The sequence below is a fragment of the Ambystoma mexicanum genome, chromosome 14 (assembly GCF_040938575.1).
Source record: "Ambystoma mexicanum isolate Mex_15411 chromosome 14, UKY_AmexF1_1, whole genome shotgun sequence".
Classification (NCBI taxonomy): domain Eukaryota; kingdom Metazoa; phylum Chordata; class Amphibia; order Caudata; family Ambystomatidae; genus Ambystoma; species Ambystoma mexicanum.
The window spans coordinates 381,973,018-381,990,640 of record NC_090940.1 but is presented as its reverse complement, the minus strand read 5'-3'; the positions used below and the strand labels follow the sequence as shown (position 1 = coordinate 381,990,640).

The following is a 17,623-nucleotide window of genomic DNA, read 5'->3' as shown; positions in this document are numbered from 1 at the left end:
CCCATGCGACAACTGCGATCTTGTGATAGACATCTTTTAACCATTCCTTACTCGGCTTTTAGAACCAGAGGTGAAAGAAGATTCTCTGTCTTTGGTCCCAGGCTGCGGAATTCGTTGCCGCAATCCCTAAGAACCATGAGCTCACTTCTTCAATTTCGCCAGGCACTGAAGACTTTCCTTTTTAGGTAGTTGTCCCTATTTTCATCTGGGATCCTTTTCAACTTCGTTGCTACCCTCAGCTGTGTCATCTGCGCCGACATACGGTTTATTTCGTTTGGTGCGCTTTACAAATGTAAAAAAATCAAATCAAAAATCAAATTAAACGTACATTAGCTAATGGTCACAGTGACATGGCCATGGAAAGGACTTTTATAAGGGATTACTAGCTAAGAAAAAAGCCGACTTTGCTCAGACTGCTTGGTTGGAACTTAGGAAGGTAACATTGTTTAATGGCAAGAGCGCATTTTGGAAAATAGTGTATACTACCCAGGGGGCGTCACCACCCGATATTACAAATTCTATTTCATTAGATGAATGAGTCCTCTATTTTAGTACTTTATAGAACAGCACTGCTGAGGTATATGATGTCCCCTCCAGTATTACCGGCAAAAGCAAGGCAGAGATACCTCCACCTGAAAGCAGGCAGCAAATGCATACAGGTGGCTACAGGTGCACCCAATTCACCCTGGAAGAGTACAAAGGGCCACACCTTCCCCAAACACTTCCATAAACCATCATGCTGCCATTGATCGAGGTCAGCATTGACATGAAGCTGCTCCATGCCAACATGGAGCTGCAGGGGCTGGAAGATCACCAGAAGTTACAAGAGGCAATGGAGAGGACGACGATTGTGAGGAAACGCTACGCAAGGCGTACACCCATACTCTGTGTAAGGGCCAAACCACAGACCCTAATTGACACGCAGCTCCTCCCCCTGTAGCGCCTTGATAGGGATTGAATTGCAGATCTCCTCAATCTGATCCTGGAAGACATAGGGAGCAGGATCGGCATCAGGACAGCCATACCACCGCTGGTGAAGCTGGTGTCGATCCTGCACTTCTTTGCCACGGGCAAGTTCCAGCACACTGTGAGCCAGCTGCATGGCATTTTGCAGCCTACATTCTTTAAAGTGCTGGGTCAGGTGCTGGGCACACTCCTGCGGAATATGCAGCACTCTGGCACAAGTGAACGCCACAAAGGCACGATTCCATGCCATTGCAAGCATGCTGTTACGCTCACCTGGTATCCACAGGGATGCCACCCAGCCGGGTTACTCGCTGGTATGCTTCTCAGCTCTGCCCAGATGTGGTCTGCGGGGAAGGTTCTGCCTGAAAATACCGGAGGACTGTGTTCAAGACTGACCGACCGGGGTAAGTATCCTCCCTCCACCCCCGTATGATTTCAGCCCCTCTGGGCCCTCTCCACACCTGGTGGTAGAATTAGGCGTGCTCTCCGTCCTACCTTCTTTGCAGGGGCACGTTATCTTTCTTGGGCGTGTGCGGTAAAGTTACTTCACTGACGACGGCCCGTTTGATATTGTTGAGGTAGGTCTTAATGCTGTTCTTTAGTTTTGTTGCTATCCTGCATGCCTTTCTTTATTTAGAATGTTGCTCTTTCCTCCCTTAGGTATGCGGAGCTTCAGCGCGGCGAACTGGCTTGGTTGAGCCCCGCTGGTAAATGATGGCGCATTAAGAGTGCTATGATGCGGTAAGTAAGCGCTATGCGCAGCGCTGCGAAGTCCTGCCTTTGCTAACCTGCGTTTTCCTTCCTTGTAGGTCGTGGTGTTCTTCAGCGCGAGTAGAATGTCCGGAATGGTGCCAGCCGTGAGGCGACCAGCCAGGTAAGTCTTTTGAGCAGTTCATAATTTACAAATGTCTCTACTGCTTTCTTTAATGTTGCCTCCATCTTCCTTTTTCAGGTCGTGCTGTCCGGGAGGCGTGCTGATTCAAGGAAGCTGTTCTCAGAACCTGCGAGTGGTTAAAGATGAAGACTGCAGGTAAGATGCTGCTGCTAATGATGCTCCTTTTGTCTCCTTGCAGTTTCTGCTTCTCCGAGGTTCGAGGGAATAGCTGGACACGGTGAGCGTCACGCTGCAAGCTGCAAAGTAACGCGAAGCGTGTTGTCTTGCTCGGGTGTGGTTTAAATAGCCCCAACAAAATAGTCCAGGTAAAGTAGTCCCTAGGCTACCACACCCAAAACACTAGACCGCATAGCTTGGTTCCTGGGAACCAAGCTATGTGGATGCCTCCATGTTGGCTGGCAACTCTATAAGTAGTTCCCAAGCACATGTTTCTCATGGTGTTTGAGCCTGGCGCCATAGGTGCCAGGAGTGGCCCAAGAGGGCTTTGGAAAAGGATGCATGGCTCTAGAGGCCCGAGTCCTGACTCCACCTGGCCAATGGGTTTGCCAGAGGGGGTTTTGGGCGAGGGATGCCCAATGTGGTGTGTACAGGAGGCATGGTATCACAAGTATCCCACTGACAAAAGCGGTACGAGTTTCGAAACCTATATTAAATTCTTGGGGCTTAGAAGAACTCCTGTTTTGCCCTATAGCTACGATGAGAGTAGTCTCTACCATCAAAAAATAAAGAAAACACAGTCCTAGTCAGTCTATGTCAAATCAAAATGGCCTATACTAAAAAATGTAATGCCCTATCTCTTATACAAAAAGTGTCTAAAGGGGAATATGTATGCAAAGGAAAATCAGTGTCAAAATATAAAGAATCAATGTGGCTGAGTCAAGTCTCCTTCCCAAGTTGGACAGCATAGAGTAAGGCGGTTCCTCTAAACAGGACAACACACTCTGACTCAGGGTCTCAAACGTGCATCTTGGCCTTCCACATTAAAGTCACATATTCGAGCTTTCAAAAGTTCTTTCACAGTTCAAACAAAAAAGTTCCTAGTTCAACAATAAGTTCACGTAGGTCTCCCTCCGTCGGGCTCAGACCTTTCAATCCTTGCAGGGGTTCCCGTTCCCAAACTTAATTCACCTTCTTTAGGGGTTCCCTTCCCCTAATTTATCACACTTTTGGTCTCCTTCGGTCGGGCTCAGAACTTTTCTTGATGTCGAAGACTTTCAAATGTGCAGTGTATTTTTTACTATGGACCTCCGCAGGACCACTTCGACTTTCCCTTCAACTCAGATTCTCAAGTTATTTGCCCCAGTGTCTCTTTGTCTGGGTAGTTCATTATCACAAGCACAAAAGTTCAACATTCACCTTTTCACCTCCCTTTTTGTCAGGGTTAATCCTGGTCATAATGCATTTTAAAGTTCATTCAAGTTTGGTGCTTTTTTTAACAAAACCTTACACCTTTCGCAGGGACTTTCTAGTGGGCTACTTTCTTTCGCCGGACCACTCAGCTACTCTGTATCACTGACTTCACAGTTATCAGTAACTAAAAGTTCCCCACAGGTCTGCCTTCCTTTGCGTCTCCTCCACACATGTGCAGCCTTCAATTGTGAGATTGAAAGTGCAACAGTATATCTTTCCTTAGCACACACTGTCCTTTCATGTCACTCGCCAACTCACCAGCTGCGTGCATTCCTTTCTTGTCCTTTCGGTTTTAATTCACGAGTCAAGGTTAACCACAATGCAGTCTTCTTGTTTGGGGTTTGGCCTTCTCCATGTGTCTTTTACGGCTCTTCAGAGGCAACAACCTCCTGCAGGGATCTCCTGGGTTTCTTTTCCCTCTGATGCCGTTCTGCTCCAGTAGGTTTGCATTCGCCCCGGAAGTTCTGCTCCTTCTCGTGTTCCACCTTGCTCAGAGTGTGTCTCTATGTTCTGCCTTTTATCCGTGTAGGGGGAACTAATGAGTATCGGATGTATGTAATTAAAGTCAAGTGCCTGACTTCGCCTGTCCCGATTAGCAGAACCTAGCCAATGAGATAAATAAGGGTTAGCCTCTTTACTCGTAATCACCCTCTTCCTCTGCCCAGTGTTGTTGTAGAAAAGGGGGTGGGACATTGGAGGATCCTACAAAACAGGATGGGGCATGGGTACAGGAACATGGGAAATGGCATGTCTCGCCCCCACTCCCCGAAGACCCCTCAGCCAGGTGATCCTCCAGCACTGGTCCACCCCCTGGGTCTGGATACAAAGGCAATGGCTGTGCCCTGGCCACCTGATAAGAGAGATTCCTGAGGACTTTTATTTATTTTATTTATTTTTGCATTTGTAAAGCGCCACGCAGCCCGGAGGCATGGGGCGCTGTTTCAAGAAAATGACTTAGTTACAGTGCAAGATGCAACAGACAGTGAATGTTACAGAGAGAGTGTGTCTAACAATAGCCTGAACAAGGAAGGTTGCCTTACATAAGTTATACAGTTGGCAAGGTGACCTTAAACTGACAAGTGAGAAGTGCGTATATCCAGTACCAGGTCAGAGTAGGGTTTACGCGAACAACATGGTTTTTATTGCTTTTCGGAAGCCCAGGTGGGACTCGATGCCTCTGATAGAGGCGGGTAACAGGTTCCAGATGGTGGCTGCGAGGACTGGGAAGCTAGCGCCACCTGCTCTGGTCCTAATGCTTTTTGGAATTGATATTCGGTTGGTATGGCTGGATCTGGTTGATCTGTTTGAAGGGGGACCAAAGAATCTTTGCGCAAGGTAGCGAGGTGCTGTGTCGTGGCAACATTTGTGGGTGAGTGCCAGTGATTTGAAGAGGATCCGTTCCTTGACGGGAAGCCAATGGACGGATTTCCTGGTGGCCGAAATGTGGTCTCTTTTAGAGATTCCAGTGGCTGCTCTAAGGGCATTGTTCTGCACCGTTTGAAGTTTTTTGATGTTTTTGGCTGAGGTGGCTAGTAGAAGTGCATTACAGTAGTCTAGGCGTGAACCTATGATTGCTCTGGCGATGGCGAGGGCGTTTTGCTGCGAGAGGAAGGACATTGCGGCAGTGATAAGTTTCGAGTGGTAGACTGCTGCTGAGGAGATTGCATTCACCTGTCTATCCATGGTGAGGTTAGAGTCCAGGTAAACTCCTAGGGTTTTGACTGCTTTGGAGACCGAGATGCGGCAGTTGTCAATGATGGAGTCATATTGGGACCCCATTTTTTTGATTGTGACTGGCGATCCGATGATAAGTAGTTCTGTCTTTTTGCTGTTGAGGCAAAGCCAGTTTTCAGCCATCCAGGTTTGGATGATGGTGTAGATGGAGATAAGGGTTTTTGATCGGCCTCGTGGTCGCCTGTAAGAGGGATGAGGACTTTGTATCGTCCGCGTAGTTGGTGTATGTGATGCCCATTGCATCGAGATATTTGAATAGTGACCTTGTGAATAGGTTGTACAATGTAGGAGATATGCAGGACCCTTGCGGGACACCGCACTTAATTAAATATGGTTGGGCGCAGGCTAGGTCAGAGAAGACTTTCATTTCTCTGCCCCTAAGGAAGGATGCGATCCAAGCGGTGGCGTCTGCTGAAAAGTTGCCCGCTGTAGAGAGGTGATTGCAGAGGGTGTCATGGTCGACCAAGTCGAATGCCGCGGAAAGGTCCAGTAGAAGTAGAAGAGCTGGTCTGCCTATGTCTCTAAGGTCATCGATTTGGTTCTTAAGGTCCAATAATGCGATTTCTGTACCATGGTTTGGGCGGAAGCCGGATTGCCAGAGACCGAGCAGGTGATGAGCTTCAAGGTAATTCTGCACTTGGAGGTATGCAGCTTTATCCAAAATCTTAAGAAGCAAGGGAACTGTCGTGATGGGCCTGTAGTTCCCTTGTATCTTGGGGTCTAGAGTAGGTTTTTTCAACAGTGGGCGGACCCATGCTTCTTTGAGGCAGGATGGCACTTGATTGGATTTGAACGAAGCGTTAATGAAGGCTGTGAAGAACGGTACCAATGTGGGGGCGCTGTCCTTGATGAGCTGGGCCGGACACGAGTCGACATTGCAGCTGGAAGGTTTGATCGAGTTGAGTATGGTTAGGACTTCCTTTTCTGTCATCTCCTGGAATGAGAAGGCTGGGATTGCGGATGGGGTGTTCTGGTGTAGGTCAGATAGTTGTTGCGATAAGGCTTTTTGGTGACTGATGATTTTTTTCTTGTAGAGTATTCAGCTTGTTGAGCATGGCTTCTTGGATATGACACCCTTTTAGGCGAGACACCATTTGGTTTCTCACAGGAGGCATTTGCTCCACAGGTGTAATAAATATAATGGCTCTGCTCATGCCACAAAGTGAGGTGAGGATTGGCGATTTTCCCCTGATGAGAGCAAACACCAGAAATAAAAGGTCTCTTGCCCTAAAACGTACCTGAAGGGAGAATTACTTTTCAGCAAAATCAATAGGGGCCTATAATGACATACCAGACGAACATTAACTGTTCGGCAGAGGAGCGATGCTCTTTACCTCCTACCTTGTCCCTGGCTTACAAACACCAGTAAATGCCACATTGTTACAAATAACCAGATGGGAGCTGATGCAAACAATAAATGCCACAGTGAAGGGGTTCAGTGTGATTAAAGAGGAGTTGAGAGCAGTCAGATGAATAGCTTTCCAAAATTGGTATGTTTTTGATATCTTCAAAGTCATGGAGGTGGGCATTTGCGCGAAGAAAGGCTCATCTTGCTGTATGTACTTACCAGTTAATGATGAGCAGAATAGGTCCCTTACAGAGGCTATAACCACCTTACAGGAGCTGCACACTAAGATGGTGTCAGAAGGGGACCCACCTGGTTGGCGAACGCATTCAAAATAGTACCGGCCATACTGGTACTGGTCCTAACAGCTCTCTGTGTCCTGAAAATAGCCCTGAGCCAATGAAACAAGATTAGCAAGAAAGTACTTGAAATGACAATAATAGTAAATGTGGGTGACCACATGCACAGATATACACAAACAAATGAACTACACCCAAAGGAACCTCCTATTGGACCACTGGAACAATATTTGAATGGCCTGTTGACCCCTACAATTACAGCGAACATTGGGTGGACTGTGAAGGGGATGTAGACTGCTGGACATGCAATCCATGATAATACATAGCACAAGAAGGTAGCCTGAGAGGGGTAAGAAAAATATGGCTACCGAAATATGGCCATAATGAAATGGCAGCAGTGAAGAGGGTTTAAAATTCGACCAGAAGGTGGGTGCAACGGGGCAGATGTATTTTCAGATAGCAATTCCTGCCCAAATTCCTCATTATCGGTACCAGATGAGGCAGCCCAACCGCCCCATGAATCTAGGGGTTAGAGGCGACACAAACTCAGGCAGGCTTTAAGAAACAATACTTTAAAGAGCCAACAGATACGCTGTGCCATAAAGAGTTACCTTGCGAAACACTAGTAGGGATTATGGTTAGATAGTAGAAAGCACAAGTAGCATGCTGTATATAGCATAGAAGGGAGGAGTATTCCAGGATACCAAGAGAGAGACTCACTACACTGATAGGACAGATGGAATAATAGGCAGGGGTAGATGCAGCATACATGGGCAGGGAAACCAACGTATGGCAGATGCACAAAGTGAATATAAGATGAACAAACACAAATATAGATTGGCAACATGGATGCGAGAAGGGCAGAAGTACATCCATTTTCCAAGCAGAGAGGCCACAGCAGGCCTAGAAGTTATCAAGGCCTCAAACAAATGATGAATTAATTTATTTAGAAGCCTCAAAGCTGTCCATACAGTAGTTTGTAGCAAGCACCAAGGTCAGATGCATGAAAGGGAGTAGTGGACGTGCACAACGCAGAAACAAGATAATGGCTACCAAAACGAGAAGCAGAACACTCCCAAGCTCATTTAGATTTATAAAGCAACAACCAGCCTTTGCTGTTCAGGGGCATGAGATCAGAATGGCAAAAGACTGTCACGGATAGATGAAGTGCGTCTCTAGTGGCCACAAAGAGCACAACATGCACGTTAGAATGAGCTAAAACACCAGTAAATAGAAAGAAATTCACTCTCCAACACTTTCCCCTAACACGTGATCAAGAAACGAAGAACACTAGCTATTCATTATAAGACGAGTACAGATACAACACCTGCTGAATTCCCTAGCCTGCACGCAGACACGAAACAATACACAAGGCCAAATACAAAGGAACAGTCAGGCCACATGGCCTGGGAATAATGAGGAGTACTTTTATTTGGAATTAGTGCAGACCATGGACTTCTCTCTCCGCCTACCCTATGTGTCTCTCATATTTTGACGTTGGACGTTTCCAAGGTTGGCGAGTAAGGTGCCAGCCAATGGAAATCCCTCTTACCACACCGGCCATGATGAATAACCACAACCAATTAGTGGCTAAAATGGTGATGTAGTGAAACCATTATGTAGGATAGGCTGGGCTCAGTCAGGAGGAGCCATCAGATAGTTATAACCCAATGGGGAAAGTAACACTTATGTAATCTATATGTATTTTAAGATATTAACCAATCATAATTTCTCATAGGTTTTATAACTGAATTTGTAGGACGACGTCATTGATGCATTTGTTATATAAAATTCCCTCACACTCATCGTATTTTGAGAGCTGTGTGAATGCTGTCCCGGACGTTATTCTTTGTCTTGAATAAAGCCAGGTTTTACCCTGCACTTTGAGTACTCTATTATTGAGTATTGTTTTTATGCTAGTGCGGCCCATCTCTACAATACGTGTGACAAATAAAGATACAATGCAAAAACAACTGGTGGTTTTCAGTTTTAGAAAGTGGTTTTATTCTATAACTTGGCCCATTTTCTTTGCGAAGTTAGAAATGTATACGTGACCCAATGAACAAATAATTGACTTTGTTGTAACTTCATGACGAACCCGTTTCCAAAAAAGTTCCCTTACTCCCCAAAAACAAGGAAGCAGAGCAGCAGTTGCTCTGTCAAACATGTGTCAGTTCTAAACATTTTATTTCAATCTGTGAAAAGTTGCAATCCTGTGAATGTTGCACTAAAAGTGTCCTTCATGTTTGCATGCCACCTGTTAAATCAAAAGGCTTTACATAGTGGTCATGTCAGTAACCATACACCTACACCCCCATCCCAGGCGCACCAAAAATAAATTGAGGAAATTAATTCTAAAAAGAACCATTTTAAGAAACAAAATCTGGATTTCGGAGTGAACTTTATAAACATGCTCTGCTTGAGCCAACACTGTGGCAGCAGTTAAGATGTCACACTGGCATGTTAATAGCCATCCATCATACTTCTGATGATGCCGATTTTGTCTGCTTTCTGCTAATGGGCCAAGAGAAACAAAGAAAATATGATTACAGCAGTGTTTCTGGCTGTGCGCATCTCTGTTCCTTAGGTTGCTGTCTTCAATGGAGTGTCACCCCCACCCTATATTTTCCCAGTGGGGGCTAAAATCATCCAATCACCATGTGGTCGGCATCACTGACAAACATTTTTCTGTTGTCCCCATGGGGCACTGGAGTTGTTAGAACTAAGTGTAATAAACAGTTTTAGAATGTACTAATAATGTTTAGCATAATAGATCACTGCGTGTATCAGAAATCTTGGTGTAATAGTAACCACTAGTGGTTAAAATGTTTATATCTATTTCCAGGGGTGAACACCAACTGAGGGCCAGCACTCTAATTCCAAGTGTACTTACTGTTTCTACAGTCTTCTAATCACTTCACAACCTCATTTTCACGACTTACCTAGACCTGGTACTTACCCGTTAGGTCAGACTCCTACATTGTGTGTCCTAGAGTGAAGTGGCATCAATGCCTTATATCTTTGCTGTATTTTCTATATATACTTTCTTTGTTAGTACATTTGAAGTACGTATCTGACATTGTTTTTAACCTTAATGCAATACTAAATTAGTGTATATATTTCTACAGTACATTATGTGTGACTTTTTTTTTTACTAGATTTAAGTGAGCCAATTGTACTTTGGTGCCTGCCCATACGCTTCTAAGGGGGATGCTGGACTGTTCTAGGTTACCCACTGAGAAGGTTTGGTCTAACTTGGTGGAAACCTCGGTCTCCCACTAAGGAAGGAGGATTTTCCACCAGACAGCTTAACACACATTGGGCCTCATCACGAGTTGGGTGGTATCCCAGCGGTAATACTGCCCAACTGTAATAGCGTTAGCACCAGCCGGTCTGGCGTTAGCGCTGGATCACAGGGTTGGGCATTAACGGTAAATCCTCATATCCAAATTGGGTCCATTGGACCCAACTGGGCATTTTCGGCGCAAATACCTGAGGCGCTAATACAGCCGGCAGCAATAGCGCCAAAAACAGGGCGCTAAATGGGATTTTTACCTCCAGAACAAAGCTGGAAGTGACACAGCCTATTTAGTGCCCAACTCGTTTTCAGCTCAGACCTTAAATGTGGCAGTATTACCATTACCGTCGCATTTAAGGGCTACCGCCCAACTCATGATTTACATTCAGCAAAGACTTCCTTTGCTTGTGCGAACAAGCTGGGGATATTTGGAGGTGCATTTTTGTACAGTGTGCAGTGCCTTCTGCTTTGATTTGTTTTTCGTACTGTGGATTTGTATAGGGCGTCCCCATGCAAGTGTCAGCTGTTTTTGTTTTATTGCGTTTCCTAATGTCCTTTTGAATATCAGAAGGGGTGAGATGTGGTTCCATGTCCTGTAGTTTGGAGCCACATGATGTATCTAACAAAGAACAGGCTCATTCTCCATTTCTTGCAACATTAAATATTTCCCCTGAACCAATACATCCCACATTGAAACAATTTGAAGCCCATTCTACTGATGTCTCTTTACTGTCACTGGCTGTTAAGGCTGAATGGGGTAAACGTATTCGCCTCTCCCTTGGCCCATCTACACCTGCAGCCCTTCTCCCATCTCACATTGACGAGGTTTGCTTGCATGATCCTACGTTTGAAACTCCTCTCCCAAAGCGTGAACTAGAGGGACTCCCTCGTGAAAGACCAACTCTGTGGCTAGCATCTAGATCACCCAAAACGTATAAACTAATCCCAGATGCACCTCGCACTTTGCATAAATATCTGGGCATCTCCCAAAACGAAATCTCCTTTGATATTCATCAATTAAGTGCTGAGGTAAATCTGCGCACCCTTCATAATAAATCTCTACACTCTGCTCAATTAAATGAACCAGAAAATCTCCAATTTCCTGTCTTAACAAGAATTCTCAATCTACTGCATAAAGGGCATGAGCTCACTCATCTTGAAATTCGAGAAATTAAAGGCTCTATTGCTGAGCTTATTGACAAAATGAACAATATAGAGGGGTTCATTTATGCCCATACTATCCCATTAGGAAAAAATCTGACAGTTTAATGTCGATTCTTCTTTACATAAAGGCAAAGAGAAGGTGTTTATCTCCGACAGCCACAACCGCTCTAAAGCGACACAATCTATCGGGTCGCCACGTTTAGATGCTATACCACACAGATCCTATGCTGAGGTGAAACAAGAAGGGACTTCGAGTCTTTATTCCATTATGCAGACAACTAATGATAACTTATGAGCTGCTATTGCTGATAATGCAAATAAAATCACAGAACTAATGTCACTTTTTGTCCAAAGTCAGGAGGACTTATGCAATCACAAAAACGAACATATAGCGTCTATACTTTCTAATGCTGGTCTTTCATCTGCGCTTATGGATGCTCCAAACAGTCCCTCCGCGTAGACAGAAATAATTGAGAAGATCGAGGAGGATGAAAGGGCAGGTCTGGATACTAATGACGACTCAATCTTAAACGTACAGCATGAACCGGTGAGAGCCATTCTCGCGGAAAATGACGCGTGCTGCACTCGGAGTCAAAAAACTAAAACAAAAAAAATACAAAACCTCCTCCAGTTGTACCCGGTAAAAAAACTAAAAAAACTTAATTACTCCAAAAATTGTCAGGCATAATTCAAACTTAAAAAACCGACGTAACTTATCCAATGAAGAGAAATTTGGGGATTTAACATAGTTAAATGATGAATCTAAAATACTCTTAAGAGTTAAAAAGTCTTAAAAAGCACGCCAAAATTATGCAACTGCAAATGGGTAATATGGCCTCAACAATTCCTAGCTCGTTTGAGGTTGTAGAGATGCATAAAAAACAACGCCAGATGCCATGACAGAAGCAATCAATGTGATTACTCCTCCAACTTCTCTACTTCAGTGTGCTAAAAACACTGCATGCACCAAACAGGCATCCCTGTCAAAATTCTTTCCAACTGAATGCTACAAGACAGTGAGGGGGCCGTTGTTACCAGAAGTATTGTTCCGACGACTATACGCAATACACTGGGTAGTGTAGCAACTCACCCCCCAATTTTATGTCCCTAAAACCTTGTAGTCAGACTCCAATCTGTTACTACTACCAATTCACCGACAAAAATCCCGTTGTAACGCTCGCTAAGGAGGGTGCAGCACAACAATTACAAACTGCGCCTTCTCTCCCACTTTCATCGCTTATTCCAAACAGAGAGCCCAATCTGTAAAGCAAACACAAAAAAAATACAACTCTAAGAATGCTTGTGACGCTATTTCTAATCCTATAAATGCGTCTGTTTCAAATGCGCTTGATATATCTCCACAACTACATAATATCATGGGATGGATCAGCGATTCAGCTATCATTGGAAGGCGTAGAATGAATCGTACGTTCATTTTAAATACTTTTCTACAATGTCCTCAATTGAGAACGCTCGTTTCCGATGATATTGAACGGATCATGCTGTCTATTTGTAACTCCAACCGCATGATATGTCGATTTCGATCATACATAATCATGAAGCTGGTATGGCAACACAAATCAGACTTTGCCCTCATGGGCCTTGTTCCCCACTTGTTCAGCTCGGAGGAGACAGCAAAGAACTTTGTCAACACTCCGCAAATTGTGGCGAATCCTCCTAACAAATCTCTTTTTGTTGATCCAGTTACGCTTCAAGCTCCAGTCGAGCTACTTGCGCAAATTTCAGCGATTGCATCCTCTATTAAGGTTTGGTTGTGGCTTGATCCACTTGTAAAGGGGCTAGCTTCCATGAACAACAACTCCCCCAAAATGTAGCTCACAAAGTCTTAAAATCCAAACTGGGAACAGTTGTGGCTACAATAACCTATTTTCTTGTCTTAGTTCCTTAACTTCGCAGATTAAACCATCTATACTGTTCATCTAAGAAACTATGGAAACGCAAGACTTTTCATATTAATGGTTATGCCACTTATATTCAGGCTGCCTCTTTGGGAAATTCAGGCCGCACCGCAGGTGGTCTTGCTATATTAATTGACAATAACTTGAAAGTATCAGCGACTATACTAACAGATTCCAATGAATTACTCGCACTCGAACGCACTTCTTTCACAGACACGAAAATGGTTTTAATTTTAATATGTCTATACTGGAATCCTCTCAAGACTCCAATTGATATTATGTTTTCTCTACTCGATAGACTTCTTGAAGAAGCTTACTGCCTAAATGAAATATTTCATATCATCATAGGCAGCGATTTCAAGGCTCATTGTCTGCCATCCTTGATAGCGCCTAGTTCTTCCCTTGCCTTTTTTGGTCATAATACCTCACAAAGACACAGACTGCAATGGGGGGAATTTCTAGAAAACTGGGATTTACAGCTGGTAAATTTCGCAGACAATATCAACCCTTGCACTTGGCGGTGTGGTTTGTCTAGCTCTTGCATTGACTATTTTTTTGTTTCTTCAACGCTTTATGGTTTTAGAGGACCCCATTGATATTGCTAATCCTTCTCTTGGTGACCATATGCTCCTTACTATAACATTACATTTATTTATCAGTGCCTTTACCACCGACGTGAAACTTGCTTTTGCTTCCATTGATAGGCCTAATTTGTCTGTACACTGGTCACCTTTGCTTTGTCGTGAATTAACCTATAGGGACAGTTTAGCCTCATATGCAACCTCTCAAATGTATAAAAATGATACGACATTACATCAAATTGAGATATGGAATCGAAAACGAATTGATTTCCATCTTAACGTACTTGCTCATGCAAACATAAACAAGCAACAAATCCACCAACATGCTTTCAACTGGCAAACTGCATGCCTAAAAGGTGAGAAAAATAATCATATTTGCAAGCTTAAGAAATTAGATCAGGCTAATTCAACTGCTATTGATCAAAAAAAGCTTTGTATACAAAGATACAAAAATAAACTCAAACATCGCAAATATCCACAATATTTGGAAGATAATCAGACGATGGTAATCCACCTATGTAAAATGAACACGAGAATTATTTGGGAAATGTTAAGAGGCATACATTCTTCATCCTATGCCAGTGCACACTATACATTCGGATGTTTGGCAAACATATATATTGAACACATTTCCATTACCTCTCAAATTTAAAAGTATTCCTTGGACATCTGTGAATACACAATTGTTACTTCAATATAAATATAAAGCTTCTGAAGCTGTAGGACCAGACGGTCTACCCGCATGCGTCTTTAAGGCAGATCCATTTTTCTGGGCGACAATTCTAAAACTAAAATTCGATAACATCTTTCGATCAAATCACATACCTGTTTCATGGCTCGCTGCTATTATCATTCCAATATACAAAAAGGGTGATCCCGGCAAGCCTTGCAATTGTCAACCTATAGCTCTAATGAACGCATCTGCTAAGGTATTTGCTATCATTCTGCTATAGCAATTAGAAGAATTATTTAGCAGAAAAGCAATGGGTACATCACTAAATGCGACTATTCTTGCCCATATTCTATCTAATGTCAAATCGAGCAACAATGGTCCCATTTACGTGGCGGCTTTGGATCTTACGGCTGCATTTGACTGCGTCATTAGAAATAATTTATGGCAAAAAATGCTTTGTCTCTATTCCACTGTCGTTAGTTGGCCTAATAGAACTGCTTCATCAACATACCAGCAATTGTATAAACCAACAAGGGGCTCTTACACCACTGATCCCAACTCAAGTTGGTGTTAAGCAAGGCTGTAACCTTGCGGCCACACTATTTAATCTTTATCTCTGTGATATAGATAAAATTTGTCAGGAGGCAAATATGTTTCCTATTAGATTAGGTCAATTACATTTGCATTGGCTGGGATTTAAAGACGATATTATTTTATTTGATCGAACTCCGTTTGGGCTGCAAAATAAGCTTAACACCTTTGCAAAATATGCCAATGACCATCATTTACAAAAGAACTCTACAAAAATCTCAGATAATAATCTTCACAAATAGAAAAAGCTATTGAATCATATAACTAGTCCATATTGGGAAAGAGTGTATTCACTCTGGCACCTGGGCAACACAAATTCAGACTGTAATTCAATGCTGATGTGGAATCAAAATCTGCAACTAAAATTGCAACCACTTCTATAACAAATGAAGATCATATATGGACGGTATAGCAAGTATTCTGTATCACCAACTATTGACTATTATACCCTAAAGTTTGAGCCCATCATTTTATATGGACTCAACATTTGTCTTATAGATCTTGACAAGTGTATTGATCGTACCCAAGGAGTGTTATGGAAACAGACAGTGGGCTTACCTATGGGACTCTCAAATGCTATCCTGGGGCATTAACTGGAAATGTGCTCCTCGTCTTCAAAATGTCAATGGTGTAAATTATCAATATACTCTGACATTTTAAATCCACCTCGTAAATCATTGTTTGAAACTCTTAATGAGATGTTAAATCTTGGGAACTTGCCCTCATTAATTGCATTTAAAAACAATATGGAACCATTAATCTCAAGAATAAATATCACCAAAGAGGATCTTACCCGTGGTCTTCGAAAAGGTAAAATAAAAAGCATTATGAATTCGATTGATTTGATGGTTAGTAGCCAATCAATATACTTAAGACTCATGTTGACTATGAATTATTTACCTATAAAAGGAAACCTTGTGCTAAATGTTTATTGATGTTTCCATGTGATATTGCACGAGCATTATTCATGCGCTTCAAATTTAATCTCTTTCTCACGATTGAGAGAATCAAATATTGGAAAAAATATGAGGGCAAGTTCACTTCCGTCTCCTGTCGATTTTTTGATTACATCTCTGAGATAGAAACCTTAAAACATCTGGTTCTATACTGTACACACTTTGAAACAATGAGAAGGCAGATTTAGTTTAGTTTAGTTTATTATTTGTATAGCGCCGCCTGGCCCTGGGGCATCCAGGCGCTTGTCATGGTTACAAAGTTGCAAAAAACAGTACAGAATAGGCATTACAGATAGTAAAGACAGTGTTCAACAATATATACACGTGGTTACATAGAGCATATGCAAATGAGTATGTACATTTGTGTGGCTAACGTTAGTATTGAGTTGGCGTTTGGGCTTCTTTGGCAAGTAGCCATGTAGATATTCTTAAGTTTCAATTTTGGTATGTTGATATTTTCGGGGGAAATGTTATGGTCCCGATTCATGGAGGATAACAACAACTCTTTAATTCTAGCTCTGACAAAACCTTTAGTGTGTATTAACAATGCACTTATAATGATTAATGATACTCACACTTATAATGCTGGATGATGTGACGGTTTTTAACTCGCTTAGGTTTCCTGAATATAAGAATGTACCAAATATATATAAACAGTTATGATTAAATTGCAGCTTGAGTATAATCTACTATCCTATGCTCTTCTAAGTTCAAGCAAGAACTGGTATAGTGGAAACTCTACTGATGCATCACATCTTTTTTAACTGTATTTCATTTAAATTTGATTTACTTTGCGCTAGCTTTAATAGCAAACTGTTTGGCAGTATATTTTTGGTTTAGGTATACATTTTCCCTTATGTGTTGTGTATTATTATTTGTTTAAGTTTGCTTTAATTTAGTTTGATAATTTAGTCAAAGGTTTTGAGTAATACACTCCAAGCTATGTACACATCCTATTTCCTTTGCTCTTGCGTTATATCTTGCCAGATTTCTTTATTATATAAATCTTAGGGGGTGTGTTAGCATTAAATTGAATATTTTTTTTTATTATTACTTGAAAAGATTGTAACAAGTGGTGTACTATGGGATGGTTTTGTTTTCTTTATATTTTCATTTGGTTCCTTTTTCTAAATTTATTATTTTCTAATGCTTCTCGATTTCGTTTTTTATGATTATATACATTTTAAAACGTTTCTCAAAACAATCATAGTAAACTACATGGTAACTTATTTTACTAAGATCTAAATATTTGTAAAGGTTTTGTATATAAATCCGCAAAAGTGAATACTGCAAGTTTGGCTGATCTGATACATATTTTTGCAAAGTGCACTACTTCCGCCTAAGCTCTAGATGTGTGCTGACAATGCCAAAAATCAAATCAGACAATTTTGAGTTACGGTGGGTGGATTAGTGCATTTTTCTGCGTCTACAGATTGCCAGGCAAAATAACAGTTTTCCTTCATCAGCAATCATTTTAGACATGAAAACATTGTTGAAAATTCATGTAATCAGTCACATGCCAATTGTTTTGTATCTGTAATGGACGTGAACAGAAGTATGGAAAAAGCACAAATATTTTCCTCTTTGTCCGGTTTGATGTAACCTCACCAGTAGATGTTGCATTTGTGACTAATTTATATAAAAACACATACACTAAAAGGCTCAGGGTGGACAGTGAAAGCTTTAAGGTAAGGGGACCTTGATGGTTACTTTGCACCCCTTTCCTGACATTTGGCAATCACGCAAGCGCTCGTTTGCCACAGTCTGGAGGTCTTATGTTTTTGCTTCTATT

At 42.2% G+C, this 17,623-nt stretch overlaps 1 protein-coding gene across 1 annotated transcript in view; it reads right to left on the bottom strand.

Moving 5' to 3' along the window:
• The window catches only part of SEC23A (SEC23 homolog A, COPII coat complex component), a 1,668,754-nt gene that overhangs the window by 1,525,183 nt on the left and 125,948 nt on the right, over nt 1-17,623 (bottom strand). The window lies entirely within an intron of this gene.